This window comes from Pan troglodytes, chromosome 4 (assembly GCF_028858775.2).
Source record: "Pan troglodytes isolate AG18354 chromosome 4, NHGRI_mPanTro3-v2.0_pri, whole genome shotgun sequence".
Lineage (NCBI taxonomy): Eukaryota > Metazoa > Chordata > Mammalia > Primates > Hominidae > Pan > Pan troglodytes.
This window is the reverse complement of record NC_072402.2, coordinates 159,715,863-159,733,886: the sequence shown is the minus strand read 5'-3', so window position 1 is coordinate 159,733,886 and position 18,024 is coordinate 159,715,863. Positions and strand designations below refer to the sequence as shown.

The 18,024-nt window shown below is 34.5% G+C and overlaps 1 protein-coding gene across 1 annotated transcript in view; it reads right to left on the bottom strand.

Moving 5' to 3' along the window:
• GABRG2 (gamma-aminobutyric acid type A receptor subunit gamma2) overlaps window positions 1-17,573 on the bottom strand; it is a 116,749-nt gene extending 99,176 nt beyond the window's left edge. The window contains exon 1 of the mRNA XM_063811654.1: window positions 17,523-17,573. The gene's annotated coding sequence lies outside the window, so the exon portion shown is untranslated. The remainder of the gene's footprint in view (window positions 1-17,522) is intronic.
• Window positions 17,574-18,024: the final 451 nt, after the last annotated feature.

The following is an 18,024-nucleotide window of genomic DNA, read 5'->3' as shown; positions in this document are numbered from 1 at the left end:
CTCAATAAATTTTTTTTGTTATTTGTTTGTTTAATAGCTAGCTTTTCATGTAACCTAAAAGGTTATAGTTTTTTGCTTTTTTAGAGATAAGGTCTTACTCTGTTGCCCAGGCTGTAGCTGGAGTGCAGTGGTGTGATCATGGTTCACTGCAGCCTTGACATCCCGGGCTCAAACAATCCTCCCTCCTGACCTCCCAAGTAGCTAGGACTACAGGCATGTGCCACCACACTGTGCTAATTTTTAAATTTTTTTTCTGGAGAGGAGGTCTCCCTATGTTGCCCAGGCTGTTCTCAAACTTCTGGTCTCAAGTAATCCTCTCATCTTGCCCTCCCAATGTTCTAGGATCACAAACATGAGCCACCATGCCCAGATGAGATTCTAGTATTAACATTAAGAAATATGATTTCTATTGTTAAAGCAAAGTAAACATGGCCTGAGAAGGACTCCATACTTCCATATTTGAGTCCTTGTGGATGAACTGTGTAACCTAGTTTAATAGTCAGATAAAATTGAAAACCTAACTTAATAGTGTGCACCTATAACAATAGTCGAGTGTTGGGCAATCCCAGCAGCCATACTTCAACCACTCACAGTCTTCTGAGCGTTCAGACTGCATTCAAATATGGCAAACACTGAGCTGTAACCAGTCTCGCTGTTTCTGTACCTCATGTTGATTCCTGTACGTCACTTTACCTTTTTTGTCTATAAATATGTTCTGACCACGAGGCACCCCTGGAGTCTCTGTGAATCTGCTGTGATTCTGGGGGCTGCCGGATTCACAAATAATTCATTCTTCCTTTAAACTCCTTTAAACTTAATTCGACTGAAGTTTTTCTTTTATCAATATATATAGTAGTTTAGTTTTGTGGGATGAAGAATGACTCTTCATAAGGTTGTATCATTTAGCACACAGCAGCATATATAGAGGCATTCAAATGGTTGTAATAGCCAGAATCATCCCACACATTTCCAAAATTGCCCCTTTGAAAAATACTCACTGAGGATTATAATATTAGTTTTACTCCCCCTTTTTTTTTTTCAGTATACTCTGCAAAGGAGGTCTGAAACTCTTTGTATTTTATCAGCTTTGGGACCTCAGCCAGTTTCAAGACAGATGATTGCTCATATAATATTAACTAGCAAATCAAGGCATAAACCTGGAGTCATCTTTGATAACTCTTTCCTTCATCCTTCACATTCAAACACAGTCTTCTCAATTATTGTTTTTAAATTTAACTTTAATCCATACTACTCTCCTTCCCTCTGCAAATCCCCTAATATGGATCCTCGTCATTTTTTCACCTATTATTGTTCAATATCCTTATATATTGACCACATATCCATTGCTGCTCTTAGAATACTTAGTGTGATCTTGTAAAAACACAAATTGTATGAAATCACATACTTTGCTAAGCTAATTTAATACATCTCCTCTGCCATAGTAAGATAAAATTAAGGACTCTTAACATGCCCAAGTCCCGAATGAGCTAACCCTACCCATCTGTCTATTTTTAGACCTCTTTTGTAATGGCTTTCTCAGACCCATTTTGTAATGGCTTTCTAACCACACTGATACTTTACAGTACAAAAGGCTTTTCTAGGCCCTGGACCTTGGCTCATGCTGTTGTCTCTGCATTATAATGTTTTCCTATTTGCCTGGTTGTCTCCTACACACTATGCAGATGTCATCTGAAACATATTTTCTTCAGTGCAGCCTTCCCTCACCCACAAATTAGGTTACGTCTCCATTAAACATGCTTCATATCATCCTGGATTTATCATCATTTCAAATATAAATGATTATAATTCCATACTTAATTAAATGTTTATTTAATGCTTGTCTCTCCAGTTAAAACATACATTCTGCAAAAGATGGTCTAGTAGCGTTTCCTTGGTGGCCTAATAGTTAAATGACTGCGTGACTCATGTCCAAATCTCACTGCTTGTGTTTTCCCCAATTTCTTGATTTTCTGCTCTTATTTGCACATTAAATAAGTTTCAAGTTGATCGCGTTTAAAAGATAATGGCAAAATATTGTACGATTTATGTGTAGTTATATCAAATAATCTTAACACATGGAACATTTTAAACCAAGGAACATTATATATCATAGGGTTATTATAAGTTTTGTAATAAAATAGTAGAAACTATTTTAATATTCAATTTCTAACAGAAAAATTTTTCAAACCTAGTTCTCCAAAAACCTGGGCAAACCAGTGTGCTTTCAAGTCAGGTTATCATTCATTCATTCATTCATTCATTTATTCATTTTTATTCATTCATTTAACAAATACTGTTAATTGTCATTAAGGTGTCAGACACTGCCAGGTGCTGGAGAATGCAGAGGTGAGTAAGTCATGACATTTGCCCTCAAGTCCCTTATAATTACATGAGAAAAGCAGTGTGGTGACAAATTTTTTGGGGTACTGCATTTTATAAAAATGATTTAAGAAGATGAAATATTTATTGGCATTCTAAGAGATTATTCATGGCAGATTGTGGGGATTAGATATTAAATAGAATTGCAACTAAAACTTTTAAAAAAAATTCTGGAGTCCATCAATATAATTCCTATAGAATTTGATAGTTTATCAACTTTCTTACTTTCTGCTCATTTTCCTTAATCAATATCAAATGGATTACTCAGTGTGAAAGTTATCAAATGTAATTCCAGACCTGAACGTGACCTTAGGAAAATGCCTGACCAAAGTTTTTCTGTGAATAAAAAATATATAAATTTGGCCCAGAGAGGATAAATGACTGATTGAAAATTACCCAGATGACTAATAACAGAATTAAGATAGGAAATGCAAATTCACTACCAGGCCTCATTTTGTCTTCACATCCCTGTAAACGACTTCAATTTATAGTTTAAGACAAAGGTGAATATTATGGTCATAAAGTATTTGTGATTCAATTCTTCTTACTAAATACTCTGAAATACATAAAATTGTTTCTTGTTTATTTAATTCAGTCTTTAAAGGATGATATGCTTTTAGTTAAGTCATGATATTTAATTATTCAATGTAACAATATTCCATTTATCATTTTACAGTATTGGGGATGAAGAACAAAGGATTGCTTATTAGTGCAATGCATAGGGTGGGGCTTTCAGTTTGGGAGTTTTGCTTGGCTAAGAATTAAGTTTAATGATGGAATTGGTTTGAACCATTGAGCTGGTGGCATTCTTTTACTCATCTCTTCAGAAAGATAGCCTTCATTTTATTTTCCTTTCTTGGAATGTTGATTGCATTTCTTGGAATCTTACTCAAGTGACAACCATTTTATTTTAGCCAAATTTTAAACAGTACTTTATATACCTGAAGTGTACGAAAATATAAGTGGTGATTTTAAGTTTTATTTTCATTTGAGAAAAATATGCTTGTTTCAACTAGGCTGGCATAAAGCATTTAGTATGAGCAAAAAAAAAAAAAAAACTAAAAAAAAAAGAAAAACAAAATGTTCCCTTTCAACACAAAAATTCATTTTTCCAAATATTTTTCATTTTCATTTAGACCATCTTAGCCTTGTCATCTCCAGTTGCCTTACAGAGAACCCATGTAGTCATTTAGCATTTTATTTTAGACTTTTGGCTTCAGACTTTAAATGAATAAAAAATTGCTGGAGAATTCAAACTCCAATGTGATACATAGCTAATTGACTAGACTTTTTGAATAATAATTAACTCATGAGTACATAATTAAATTCAGGGACACATCTGACTTATCTTATGAAATATTCTTGAGTAAAATGCCATTTTTCTAGGGTATTTTTAGGAAGCTAAAAGCTTAAGTTGTGTTAAGATATAGATTAAGTAGCAAGGAAATAAAGATTTTTTTTTAAAGAAGGAGGTAGATAGTGTTAAAAACAGAGGGAAATATATGTGTCATTAAGACAATATTAAAATACTTAATGATGTAAAATATGTTGATAGTATATTGCTAAATAAGTAAGCAGGATTTAGAAGATATACCTTACATGATTTTAATTAAGTTACAGATTATAGATAGATGGACTGATGCAGACATAAAGAACAGATAGATGGATGGGTGGTAGACAGACTGACACTTAGAATAAATTGTAGCTGCTAGAATTACACAGATTGTTTGAATATTGGCTGAAAATTTACTAGTTCTAGGTTATTTAATTGTGTATTATGGTTACATAAAGTCTCTCTGAGCCTTATTTTTCCCATTTGTAAAATGTAGGTAATACCAATAACTAGTTCGTAGGCTATTATGAATAAAATAAGGTAATTCTAGTCAAGTGCTTAGCATACTGGCAGGTACATAACTAGCCATATCATAGCAGTAAGTGTTCACTTGTGTATTATTATTATGCAGTATTATTACATGTATACATGTATAGGCATTTTATTTAATATGATTTATACGTACATTTTTATATTACATATTTAATTGCGCCTCATTGTAAGCATAAAATTTTAAATTTTAAATTTGATTGTTGTTTCAATAAACATTTATTAATCCCCAACTATGTGTAGGTTTGTGAGAGAGATACAGACATCTGCAGGTATTGTGATACTTATAAAGTTACAGAGGAAGGCAAGTTTAATTACAGTGGGTGAAAAGTGCAAACCAGAGAGGGTGAGTACAAATTCAAGAGTTAGATAGTGAAAGATCAAAGAAGAGAAGGTAGAGTCCAGGAGATTTTTCCCTTAATCTCTGCCATTGATTCCAAGAGGAAGCAGAGAATGAATTAAGTGAATTGTTTACTGCCTTATTTATCTTCATTTCCCACATGCTGCTCACAATGTGAGCATTCTACCTGATTTAATGTCAGCATATATATTTAAATTTCATGGGTAATTTTGGTATTTTTAAGGTTATTTTAACCATTCTTAAAATTTAACTTACATGCAAAATTGAAAACCTATTATCCCCACAATTAAATAAAATGAATTGTAAAATGTGTACTTTTTTCTCGAATACACCCACACATGATTGTTTGTTGAAGGAATCCTAGTGACAGATAATTCAATTCAACCTTTTTTATTATACTAAGAAACAACTTGAATTCTGAAAATGCTAAATGATTTGCCAAAGACTACACAATAAAAGCATGATAGAAGCAAGCAACAGCCTTCTGATTTTTCTCTAATACCATGCTTTGAGTACCTCTTCTTTGAAGCCATGCCTACTTTCTTCTCATAATTTTAAAGTTTCCCTCTTCTGGGACTATACTGCCTCATGGCAGATATCATTCAGATCCCTTTGTCTGCCTGTCTCTCTCATATTAACCTATACACGGAAGTGAAAAATAAGTATCTTTGAACCCTACAGAAAATTATATTTTTTGCATATTTAAATACCTCAGTCTGTAAATCTTCAAGCAGTAATATCAAAGATAACTTTAACATGTTAGTAATATTAAAAAACAATGTGCCGGGCACAGTGGTTCACACCTATAATCCCAGGACTTTGAGAGACCGAGGTGGGTGGATCACCTGAGGTTAGGAGTTCAAGACCAGTCTGACCAACATGGTGAAACCCTGCCTCTACTAAAAATACAAAATTAGCCGGGTTTGGTGGCACATACCTGTAATTCCAGCTACTTGGGAGGCTGAGGCAGAAGAATCACTTGAACCCAGGGGTGGAGGTTGCAGTGAGCTGAGATCCTGCCATTATACTCCAGCCCGGGCAACAAGAACGAAACTTTGTCTCAAAATAATAGTAATAATAATAATAATAATAATAATGTGTTTCTGTGACTAGAGAGTTGTGTGTGGGTACATTTGTGTACATATGTGCATGTGTGTGTGAAACCTGAATACACTGTTAAAATTATTTTTTAAGAAATACTACTGCGTCAATATAGTTTCTCATCTTACTAAGGAAACTTTAAGCTTCTTAAAAATAGGGACTGTACCTTATAGTTTTTACAATTTTTCATTGTGATAAGAATAGAATTCTCCTTCTTGTATTCAATATATTTTATCTGAGGTAGCCATATTGCCAGTTATGAGCAAATTGTTCAATATGATACCTTGTTTGTGACCTCAACTATTCGCAAGCAATTGTTCCCTTTTACTTAAGAGTATTAAGCCAAAAAAAAACCCACTAAAAATTGTAATTAAATAAAAGTAATAACTATAGATAATGATACTCCTAATCAACCACCACTTATAAAAAGCAAGAATCAGAATGACTCTATATTATATTTAGACATTTTTCGGAAAAAAAGGAATATTGTGAAAATGGTTGCTCCTAGTGTTGCTGGACAAAATGATGGCAGAAAAAGATGAGCTCAGGGATTCAGTTTCCCAGTTTGAGTGCCACATAACTAACCTGAAAGATTCTCTGAGTGCTCTAGAGGAGATCCTCCTCTTCTATAGCCACAAGTCTGAGGTGACTGAAAATTACATGCAGCATCTCATACTGTGACTGGCACAGTTACAACCCTTAAGAATCTACTAACCCTCCAGCCCTATGTCCTAATTATTTCACAGAGATGTGGGTCACCTTTTCCTTCTGCAAGATATCACACTGGTCCCTTATATTGATAATATATGCTGATTGGACCTAGAGTGCAAGAAGTAGCAACTATTCTGGACTTATTGGTAAGACATCTGCACGTAAAGAGTAGAAAATAAATCAGATAAAAATTCAGGGGCTTTCTACCTCAGCAAAATTTCTTGGGGTCCAATGATATAGGGCATGCTGAGATAAAAAAAAAAAAAAGGAACAATGTCTAGGGACCTATTTGAATTTTTGAACATATTCTACATTTGGGTGTGTTACTCTGGTCAATTTACTAAGTAATCCAAAAAGGTGCTAGTTTTGAGTGGGACCCAGAACAAGAAAAGGCTCTGCAAGAGGTTCAGGCTGCTGTGAAAGATGTGTTACTGCTTCGACCTTATGATCTAGCAAATCCAGTAATGCTTGAAGTGTCAATGGCAATAGGGAGGCTGTTTTTTAGCAGGCCATTTGAGGCAAATTGCTGTGCGTGCCCTTGGGGTTTTGGAAACAGGTAACTAATCTGGTTTCACAGGTTCACAGATGAAGAGGATCTTTGTCTCTGGAAGAATTATATGAATTATACTTGGAGTCTCACCTATATCTTATTTAGCAGTATTTAGAAGAGACTTTAGACTTTAGAGTTGATGCCAAAATGAGTTAAGACTTTTGGGATTGTTGAGATGAAATGAGGGTATTTTGCATGTGAGAAGGAGAGGGCTTGTAAGGGCCAGTGGTAAAATGTGATAGACCAAATGCATGTGTCCTCTCAGAGTTCATATGTTAAAGTTTGAATCCCCGACGTGATGGTATTAGGAAGTGGAAAGCTTTTTTAATTTTTTATATAAAGTTTTGATTATATTATACATATTGTTTTGTAGTTTTTAATTTTTTTGCCTTAAAAGCACTATTGCTTCATGACAAAATATAAACTTATCTTATTCTAGGTAAGTGCAGACTAATATCACAAGGAATGGATATATCATAATTTATTTAACTCCTCTTCCCCTAGGTTGTTTTCCATTTTTCACTATAGTAAACCTCCACAACACGGATATTTGAGTGTTGTCACACAAATATGCAAAGAAAAAAAATTGCAAGTAGTTGTTATTTGCAATCTTTCCAAAAGGTATTTTTTGCTATAATCAGAGATAAGGAATTAAGAAATTAAAATATGTTTAAAAAGAGGTAACAAGAGGTTAATAATAGTGCAGTAATTCTCAAATAATTTTTCTAAGCTATAAAGTTAAAAAAACATTTAAATTTTATTTAAAAAGAATCCTTTTTTTTTCCTGTAGCTGCCAATTTGTTATAAATCCTCTAAGGTGAAAGGAATAAAAGTTTAAAAATAGCCATTTTGTATGTTATTTATTATTCATCCTTTACAAAGGAAAGAAAAGTGAAGGAAAAACATGCAGTAGGGAATTAGCTGGGGGATGCATTTAGTCAATTCTCCAACTTCTGAGATGTTGCTCTTCCTGAATTTTATTTTCTTCCTCTTTCTTTCTCATGTCTCACTTCTCAATATCATGTTCTTTAAAACATTAATTTTGTTTGCCACTCTAGATAAAAATAGAAATTTGAATATGCACATGAGAACTGGAACATTTTCTTAGTCTTGTACTACTAGTTGAGGTTCTTTTAGTTACAAGCTACAGTAACTAGCATGTACAGCAGTTTTATACTATTAATAATTGAGCCTCTTTGAGTTACAAACTCTTGTTGTCTTACCTAAAACAAAATATTAGAGGATCTTTTCTTTTTTAAGAGTTGGGGTCTCTTTCTGTTGCTCAGGCTGGTGTACAATAGTGTGATAATAGCTCACTACAGCCTCAAACTTCTGGGCTCAAGTGATCCTCCCACCTCAGCCTCCTGAATAGCTGGCACTACAGGTACACATCACCACACCTGGCCAATATATTTTTTTTATTCTTTTTTTGTATAGATGGGGGTCTTGTTATTTTCCCCAGGCTATTACTGAACTCTTGCCTTAAGCAATCCTCCCACCTCAGCCTGCCAAAGTGCTGGGGTTACAAGTGTGAGCCACCATGCTCGGCAGAAGACTCTTAATACATCTTATAGATATAAAGACTTGAATAACTAACAGCTAGAAAGAAAGGAAAACAGACCAGTTCTGGAAACCTCATAATGCTTGCTAGATCCCACTTTAATATGATACTTTCTATGGCTCCGTGTTGCTGTGTTTCTATTCTAAAAATCGAATTTCTGAAAAGTGAAATACATAAGACAATATGTCTAAGATATATGTCATTGTGAAATCAAGGCATTTGACCAAATGACTGGGTCATAGATACAGAAATAGTCACAGGCATAGACTTTTAATATCACCCGCCTCAGAGAAGGAATTGGAGAATGCTTTGTGCCAATCACTCGGTTAACTGATTCATATGCACTGTTTCATTTAAGCATCACAACTTAATGAAGTAGGGAACAGTGTTATATTTAATATAATAGTGAATAGAAAACTGAGGTTTAGACAGATTATATTGCCAAGACAGTAGTAGAGGTCGGCCGAGAAACTAAATCTTCATGATGTCAGACTGTGTCCCTCACCACTACTCCGTACTGTTAGAAGAAATTATTTCAGATCCTTTGCCACACACGCTATTACTCCTTTCCCTCTCCTTCTTCTGCCCTTTAAGTTGTTTCTACGGCTAGATCCTGAAGAAAAAACACTAGCCTAAAAACTGCCTGCATTTCTAATTTAATCCATTCACACCGTCTATGCATTAATAAACAAAAGTTGTAAGATTAAGTGAAATCATCAAGGTGTGGTTTTTTTGTTTTGTTTTGTTTTGTTTTGTTTTTTTGAGACAGAGTCTTGCTCTGTCACCCAGGCTGGAGTGCAGTGGCACTTTCTCTGCTCATTGAAACCTCCACCTCCCGGATTCAAGCAATTCTCTGCCTCAGCCTCCAGAGTAGCTGGGACTACAGGTGCCCGCCACCACGCCCACCTAATTTTTTTGTATTTTTAGTAGAGATGGGGTTTCACCATCTTGATCAGGCTTGCCTTGAATTCCTGACCTCGTGATCCACCTGCCTCAGCCTCCCAAAGTGCTGGAGTTACAGGCCTGAACCACTGTGCCTGGCCTTATCAAGGTATTTTTTTACTGCTAACTATATTTAGTACTTTAGATGTTTTGCTAGAAATTCTATAAATACTCTTTAGAAAGATACTTATGTGCTAAAGCGTTCAGCTTGATACTTAAGGGGTACCACAAATTTTAATAGAGTATTATACTTTAACTCTCCAATCCATATAACAGAAAGACTGGTACACTTAAGATCTTTTACATTTTGAGGTTTTTTTTTTCATAAAATTGTATATTTCATTACTCTTTGACTTTGTGTCCTTTTGAATAGGTCTATATTTGTATAACTACCTTCTCAGAATGTTTATCTTTATATAAAGATTAACAAGTGGCAAATATCATTGCTGCTTTATGTTGTTAGAGAATAGAAATAAGTACTAGAAAGATACATTTCAGAAGTGAAAACAAAAGGAAATTGGTCCAGTTCTGATTAGAGGCTTACTCCTATGAGGGCCTTCCTTTGTGTTTGGTCTAATATTCACAAATCTTTTAAAATCTAACTAGTTGTTTCTTATCTTTATTTTATGCATCAAAGGTGAGAAAAAATGGAGACTTATATATAATACATATTTTAATTTCCTAGAACTATGTGGAACATCTTGAAGAAAATTAATTGAGTGAAATATTCTACTTGCTTCATGTGCCTGCATTTAGACAGAGGTCTTCATCTCTCTCTCTCTCTCTCTCTCTCTCTCTCTCCTTTTCCTTTATTAAATACAGTTATTGAAAGTAGGGTGATAAAAAATCTATATTAAATATCAAACAGAATGTGAGAAACAATACCACTCACTGGCAGGAGATTAGGGAGATTCGAGTGAACTGGATGTAGTTGAGTGGGTGGGCAGGAGTGGAAAACAATTACATATAATTCCCTGCTTTAGAAAAACCTGGCTATGCCAGTGTTATTTCTGAGAAATGTGTCTTCATACATTTTATAATATTTACTTTTTACTGATTACAAAAAGAACCCATGATACAGGTGGAATATTTGGGAAATATAAGGAAAATAAAATTTAAAAATTTTATTATACACAAATCTTTGATTGTCACTCTACTCATTCCCATAGGATAATTTATTGTTACCAAATTATTGAGTCAAAGGACAAAAGCATTTTTATAATTCTCCATTTTTAAGCTGTACTGTCAAATTGCAACAATTTGGCAACTAGGTCTCAGAAAAGGCCTCTCCCAGGAGAATGGCGTGAACCTGGGAAGCAGAGCTTGCAGTCAGCCGAGATGGCACCACTGCACTTCAACCTCGCGAGAGTGCAAGACTCCGTCTCAAAAAAAAAAAAAAAACCAAAAGGCCTCTCCACAGTAGTATCTCCATTCTTGCATTTGCTTGCAATGCAGGGCTCACTGTCCTTTCTTACCTTTCCTTACTTAACTTTGTTTCAATTAATTCATTTCATCACACTATTGAACATTTACTGTGCATTAGGCAACAATCCCTAGGTATCCTGAAGACTGAGCAATGAATAAAGCAATGTAGTCCTTTTCTTCTTTGGTCTAATTTTCTAGTTTGGGAGATAGATATTAAACAGAAAAACACATAGTAGTAAATAAATATGAGCTAAAGAATTATTATAAGAACTAAATAAACTAAGTTGTAATGAAAACTAGTAACATGGTAGAAGACATGTTTACATTGAAGTTGGGCTCAGGAAAGGCCTTATTAAATCCTGAACAAATCCTGCTTTCTAATCCTTCATATATCTTGATAAATAATTGGCTAACGCAACTTCCCTCAAATTTATCATAATACTTTTACGTCAAAAGAGATGAAGATCAAAAAATGAATAGCTTAGATTTTACTTGCCCAGTCACAGGAAAATATTTTTATAACTTATGGTTTCTTAAGCAAGACACATATCCAAAATTCATAAAGGAAAATGATGAGATAGAAATCTTCATGAAAAAAATGTAAAAGAAATCAACGTCTAACTACAGACTATGAATTTTTTGCAAAATATTTAACACAAAAAGTCTGAAAATATTATTCTTCAAAGAGCTCCTATTAATTGACAAGTGTTTCTTTTTAATATAATGATAAAGGGATACAAAAAGAATTTTAACCGAGAAGAATTGATAAAGGTCAATAAATATATGAAAAAAAGGCTCAAGTACACTAGTAACCAGGGATATGCATATTAAAACATCTACCATTATGCCCATGATATAGTTATAAATCCTTTCCTCAAGACCAAAAATATCTGTTGCAGACATTATTGCTTGCCTAACCACAACCAACTACATCGTTTCTAAAAACAACCAATTTTGTTCAGTTTTTTTCTCCTCTTAGTATACTCATACACTTTAGAATATGCTGGCCATAGATCCGAATCTGGGTTAAATCCTCATGAGTCATTCCCTTTCCCAGTAATTGGTTTAAGCATGGATTTTTCACATAATTCAGGGAAATAAGAGAGGAGAAATCTGCTAAAAAAAATTCTGCAGAAGATTTGCACACTCTTAAAAAACAGGTCAAGAGGCCCATTTCTGTCTCTGAATGGTGTCAGGCCTAGCATGGACACCAGGAAAAGCTGCAGCTGTCATCTTGAAATCACCTTGGAGAGCTCTATGAGAATAGGATAACAGGAGGAAAAATAGGCCACAGCACAGCCCTCTTCATCCTCTGAACTTTCTGTTACATGACAAAGTGAATTTTCTCATTTAAATAAACTTAAATTGACATTTTCTTTTATTTGCAACCCAAAGTAACCTGATACAATACCTCAAACAGTGGATGGTAATGTAAATTATTGTAACATTTTTGGATAATTATCAGCAAATAAATGTAAGTAAATTAAAGTGTTCATCTCTTTTGACCCAGCTACTAATACTAGGAATCTTAGGAATCTATCCAAATTAAATAGTGCATATAAATAGATAGATGAATATATCTATGTCATATATTTGATACATATATATATATTGCATATATATGGTCTAATTTCACACAACACATGCACACATCAGCCTTACTTGTAAAAGCAAAAAGAAAAAAAAACAGAAATAAAACACTGGAAATAATAATAAATACCCTTGTATGGAAGTATATCTAAATAAACTTGAGGCACTGTGACATGTTTAAAATAGATAAGACAGATCTATAATATATAACTTGGAAAGACTTATTTTAATGTCAATGCAAATTTATTTATGTATTTATTCATAGTACAATTCCATTTTACCAAAGAATTATGTATTAGAAGAGTTCTAAAATCATATTCTTAGGCATAAAGGAAAAATGATGATGGAATTTTGAACAGTGCTTAATATAAAAGGGACCTTAAAGATCATAGTTCCTGCCTTTTTATTTTATTAAGGCAGAAACTGAGTTCTGAAAGGGGTATGTGACTTGCCCAGTTCTCACAGGTAGAAAAGAATCCAACATTCTGAATTTTACATCTATATATCGCTAAGTTGCTCTGCATTTTGAGATATGTGAGATAAAATGGGAGTGACACACAATTGTCTTTTCAGTTAGTACAAATTAGAATAATACAATTTCAGAGTTTCAGAAAAGTCCTCCTCTACATTATGTGAGGCTTCTCATTTATTTAGGGGCAAAAACCTTAGTGCTTAAGACACTGAGGTTGCAGCGATGTTCACAATACTCAAAATTTGAAAGCAACCTGGTCCATCAGCAGATGAATGAATAAAGAAAATGTAGTACTTATACACAATAAAGTACTATTCAGCCATAAAAAAGAATAAGATCCAGTCATCTGCAACAACATGAATGGAACTGGAGGGCTTATGCTAAGTGAAATAAACCAGGCACAGAAAGACAAACATCACATATTTTCACTTATTTGTGGGATCTAAAATTCAAAACAATTCAACTCATGAAGATAGAGAGTAACAGGATGGTTACTAGGGAGGGTAGTAGGAGGTGGGGGAGAGGCAGGTATAGTTAATGGGTACAAGAAGTAGCCAGAAAGAATGAATAAGACCTACTATTTTATCATACAACACGGTAACTATAATTAATAATAACTTAATTGTGCATTTAAAAAATAACTTAAAAAGTGTAATTGGATTGTTTGTAACTCAAAGGATAAATGCTTGAGGGGATGGAAACCTCATTCTTCATGATGTGCTTATTTCACTGTGAATGCCCATATCAAAATATTTCATGTATCCCATAAATATATATACCTACTATGTACCCACACAAATTTTAAAAAAAAGGTAGTGGGTGTTGTAGTAAGAAATATTTGAGTTAGAATTCTGGATTTGCCATTTTTGGTTTGTAAATCTTGGCTAGGTTACTTAACCTGTCTCAGATTTGGCTTCCTGTACTACACAATGGGAATAATAGTTTAGAACTGTTTTAAAGGCCTAAAAAACATAAACACATGAAAATACTGGGATGTATTATTCTCCATTTTTATTTTGGCAAAATCTACCCAATCTTTTCAAGAAACGCACTTTGTAACCAAAGACTTGCTTCCAGTTTTCACTCTGCAGAGCAGTTTCTGAACAGGCTAAGAAATGGAGACATGTGAGTCCCCTATATTTTTTATACTTTTCCCTTCTTGACACCGGATTATCTGGTGCTCATCTGTACAGACAATTCAAGCAGAAATTGCAATAGACATTATCAAATATCCATGCCAATTGAGGTTAACAGGTGCCTGACATTACCAACAAACTTCATTTACTAAAGACTTTAGAGCACATATTTGGTCTGATGGTGGATAAGTGGCAAGGAGTCATTTTGTGTGTTAGTTTTCCAGTTCTACAAAGCTATCAATCTTTCCCAATTGATATTCCAGGAATTATTGAACCAAACATTCCAATTATTGAACCAAACAAACCAAAAATATTTGCTTGTTTTACATATTGTATATTTATTTAATCTATTAAGCACCTGCATGCCATTGTATTTTCGTTCATGTACTGGTAACAGGCAGAATTCTACATACCACTATTGCAGACCAGCAGTGCTACACCGTCTGTCTGCCTGCGTGCAGGCAAGTAGGGCAGAAGCAATGGACTCCAGCTCAGTCACTCCATACTACCATATTTGACCCAAAGATGAATGGTTGATTTAGAAATTAATCAAGGTGTTGAGTGTGGTTAGTATTGAGACTATTCATGAGAAATAACCTTGATGTGTTTGCTGTTGTCATCCTCCTTCATGTTGCTGAAAGCAAGATGTGACTGGAAGAAATATCGGCACATTATAGAATCCAATAGTGTTAGATCTTGATCAGCTCCTGATACACATCTAATCCTGCTCTCTCACTGTATGAATGTCATAGTATTCCTTGTGGCTTTATACAGGTAATCTAAATGTTTTGTGTTTTGACATTTATCATCCTTATGTGGGAAAAAATTATAATCCCATAAGTATAAGTACAATTTACATAAAGTTTTGGAGGAAAGTGGTATGTGTAAATTAGCGTTGAAACTTCTAAAATCCTACAGGCAATCATAACAACATTATACGTTATTTTTCTCTCATTTTCACACTTAAGGAAAACTTAGTTCCATATGGAGTGTTAGATTCTTTTTATTACATTCCATTCAGAACATTCACCTGACTTTTCTCACCTTTTGGTCTTGTTCTTTTATGGAGACTAATAATCTAAAAACAACCAAGTAGGATATGGGTCACATGATATTTGTAGAGAAACTTGAGTGAGACCTTCTTCTATAATTAAGGTGAAAATTCTTTGGCCTGATTAAAGAGAAGTTGAATCTAACTAGAATACCATTTTTTTAACCATTAGATGCCAGATTAATTTTGGGGGATTTAGAACAGGGGAAAAAAGCTACAAGTAAATATTAAAGGCAAAGGCTGTCTTTAATAGTATCCTCAAAGATCATGGGGGAAGTTACATTTTATAAAATACTTTTTAAATATTTTATATACTACATATATTCAAAGTTTTATATATTTTATAGACTATATATATTTATATATTCAAAGTTTGAATATATATATATATATATTGAAACTTTTGCTTCAGCTTACTTCTGCTCACTTCTGTCTAAGTCTGTTTTGCACTGCTATAACGGGATACTTGACACTGGGTAATTCATAATAAACACAAATTTGTTGGTTCATACTTCAGGAGTCTGGGAAGTTCAAGATCAAGACATCTGCATCTGGCTAAGACTTTTGTGATGTGCCATCACATGACGGAGGGCTGAAGGGCAAAACCCCAAGAGGGGGTTGAACTTGTTTTTTTATAATGACATTAATCTATTCATGAGGGTTCTGCCCTCATGACCTAAACACATCCTTTTAGGTCTCACTTTCCAACACTATTACATTAGGGATTCAGCTTCCGACACATGACTATCTGTGGGACACATTAAAACAATAGCAGCTTCTGTGCCCATTCTGCTACTCCATGATATATGCTAATATTCTATTAACACATCCTGGATTTTCTAATTACCATACCGTTTTAGAGACAGGTACAGAATAGAATAGAATAACTTGTAGCAGCATTTCCCAAAGTCCATTCCACAAAATCACTAGTCCTTTGAGGTAGATCTTTGAGGGAGGGGAATAACCATCAAAATCAAATGAATTTGGAAAAAAATGTGTATAATGTTCCCCATTTAATGAAGAATCAAAATACAGTTTATTGTTTTACATCCTCTAAATCAGTAGTGAAGGAACTTGTTACCTGTGGTTGACAAGGTATTTCCAAAATTTGTTTGCCCCTGAAAACATGTTTGCAGAATTTGTGTTAAGTGAAATCGATTAGTTAATGAACTGAGCTTGGTTAAATCTCTAGCCTAGGCTAGACACAGAGTGTTGAAGACATAGTGAGGTGGACCTTGGTCATATGACATGTAATACAGAAAGGAGAAACATAAGCGTTTTTGACTGTAATGCTTTCTACTTCCCACAACTCTATTTTGGGGGCCTGATGACTTGACTCTTCTTGTAATTGATAATTTACAATGCAATGGTAGTGATATATTATCAAATAATATGGTTATAATTTATGAAACACATTTCACAGCTTCTGAAGGAAAAAATGATAGCTCAGATAGATAAAAGTATTGAGCCAATTTCAATGTTATTCCAAGTCCTTGGATGGTACCAGTAGGCAGGTCACATGTGTGCATGCACACACACACACACACACACACACAGATGTGCATCTACTCGAAATGAAACACAGTCTTAGATTTGGCTGGGGATCTAGCTATGTGAGAATCAAAATGCAAGCAATTCTTCTTCTGAACAGGTTTTTAAATGCAGTATATGCCAGAAATAAAATCCAGAGTTAGCCAAATTTTTCTTCATGTCAACTACACTGTAGGAGATAAACAGGTCATCATAGTAGCTAATGCCAGGAGTCCAAAATTATTCTCTTTTTTTATTACTTCTAAAATTTTGTTTGGGGTTTAATTTTTTAATTTATTTTCTTTCTTTTTTATTTCTTCTTCAATGCTTAAGGAGCAATAATATGTTTTAATTTAATTATTATAAATACCTATTTAAAACACAAGCATTACACAATTACCTATCATTTTTCATTAAATATTGAGTAGAAACAAAAGGAAATTTATAAAATATGTGTAAAGGATTAAGAATAAAGATATGGTGATGCTCTGTGGGCACAACACTCAGTGTAATTAAAAAATTATTAGCTTAAAATTCTTTGTGTGCCCAATCCCTTTCCCATCTCCTTCTCTCCATGTTCAGGGTACTCATCATATTGAGTTATTTATTGTTCCTTTGCTTCTATTTACTTATATATATTTTTATCTCTTAAAGTTTCCTGTTTTATTTGAAATATGCAGCAATAGAATTAAGCTGTATATTCTTCTTCAATTTTTCTTTTCGCTTGATTTACATCTTGCAGCTCATCCATGTCATTTCATATAGCTATTATTCAGTTGTTTTCTCTGCTGTAGAATAGTCTGTGGAATTAATATATCAAACATTACTTACCGGGGAGAGGAGCCAAGATGGCCGAATAGGAACAGCTCCGGTCTACAGCTCCCAGCCTGAGTGAAGCAGAAGATGGGTGATTTCTGCATTTCCATCTGAGGTACTGGGTTCATCTCACTAGGGAGTGCCAGACAGTGGGTGCAGGTCAGTGGGTGCTTCGGTGCGAGCCGAAGCAGGGCGAGGCATTGCCTCACTCGGGAAGCGCAAGGGGTCAGGGAATTCCCTTTCCTAATCAAAGAAAGGGGTGACAGACGGCACCTGGAGAATCGGGTCACTCCCACCCGAATACTGCGCCTTTCCGACGGGCTTAAAAAATGGCGGACCACAAGATTATATCCCGCACCTGGCTCGGAGGGTCCTACGTCCACGGAGTCTCGCTGATTGCTAGCACAGCAGTCTGAGATCAAACTGCAAGGCGGCAGCGAGGCTGGGGGAGGGGCGCCCGCCATTGCCCAGGCTTGATTAGGTAAACAAAGCAGCCAGGAAGCTCGAACTGGGTGGA